Source organism: Otolemur garnettii, unplaced genomic scaffold, assembly GCF_000181295.1.
Source record: "Otolemur garnettii isolate 467f Iridium unplaced genomic scaffold, OtoGar3 scaffold00092, whole genome shotgun sequence".
NCBI classification, from domain to species: domain Eukaryota; kingdom Metazoa; phylum Chordata; class Mammalia; order Primates; family Galagidae; genus Otolemur; species Otolemur garnettii.
In genome coordinates this window covers 299,801-301,266 of record NW_003852487.1, presented here as the reverse complement: position 1 = coordinate 301,266, position 1,466 = coordinate 299,801, and positions in this window count along the sequence as shown.

Here is a 1,466-nt window from a genome sequence, read left to right as displayed (position 1 = left end):
CTTGATAAGAGTGCTGTAGCGTCACAGCTCACAGCAACTTCAAACTCTTGGGCTTAAGTGATTCTCTTGCCTCAGCCTCCCAAGTAGCTGGGACTACAGGTTACCGCTATAATGCCCAGCTATTTTTAGAGATAAGGTCCAGCTCTGGCTCAGTCTGGTCTCAAACTTGTGAACTCCAAAAATCCACCCACCTTGGCCTTCCAGAGTGCTAGGATGACAGGTGTGAACCACCATGCCTGGCCACTTCATCTTCTCTTGAAAACTGGAAGTCCTGACAACACCTTGGCTCAAGCGCTCATGTACAGCAATGATCACCTAGCTCTGTGTCCCCAACATTAGCACAGTACACAGTACCCAGCTCCTCCTAGTGTCTGATCCTGGTAGTGTCATCCTTTGACCCTGCCATTATCTGCCTGGTCCCTAAGGACTTCTGAGTTTACAACTTGTTCGGATCATCCCCTGTTGAAAGCTAATCAGGTTGTTTCTGGATTTTCCTTTCAAACAACATTAACAACAACAACAAAAAACCCACACTCAGCAATCCCATTAATGTGTATGTGTGTGTATGTTTCCCAAAGGAACTAAGAACATATATCCACACAAAACCATACACAAATGTTCACAGCAGCATTATTCACAATAGCCCAAAAGTGGAAACCACCCAATTATCAGCCAACTGGTGAATGAATAAACAAAATGTAGTCTATTCATACAATGGACAATTATCCAGCCATAAAAAGGAATCAAGTTCTGATACCTGCTACAATATGGAGGAACCTTGAAAACACTATACCAAGTGGAAAAAAGCCATTATAAGCAACATATTATTTGATTCCATTTATATGAAATGTCCAGAAAAGTAGAAATGAAATGTCCATACCTACAGAAAGTAGGTTAGTGGGTGTCAGGAAATCTGGGGAGAGGGTTGGTGACTGCTAATGGGTATGGAGTCTCCTTTGGGGATGATGAAAGGTTTTAAAATATAGTGGTGATGGTTGCGCAACTATGTGAATATACTAAAAATCACTGAATTTTACTTTTTTTTTTTTTTTAAGACAGAATCTCACTCTGTCACCCTGGATAGAGTGCCATGGCAAGCTCACCACTCTTGGGCTCAAGCAATCCTCTTGCTTCAGCCTTCTGAGTAGATGGAACTACAGGCACTCACTAGAGTGCCCAGCTAGTTTTTTCTTTTACTTTTCTTTTCTTTTCTTTCTTTTTTTTTTTTTTTTTTTTGTAGAGACAGAGTCTCACTTTGTTGCCCTTGGTAGAGTGCCATGGCATCACACAGCTCACAGCAACCTCAAACTCTTGGGTTCAAGCAATTGTCTTGCCTCAGCCTCCCCAGTAGCTGGGACTACAGTCACCCACCACAACACCTGGCTATTTTTTAGAGATGGGGGTCTTGCTGTTGCTCAGGCTGGTCTTGAACTTGTGAGCTCGAGCGATCCACCCACCTTGGCCTC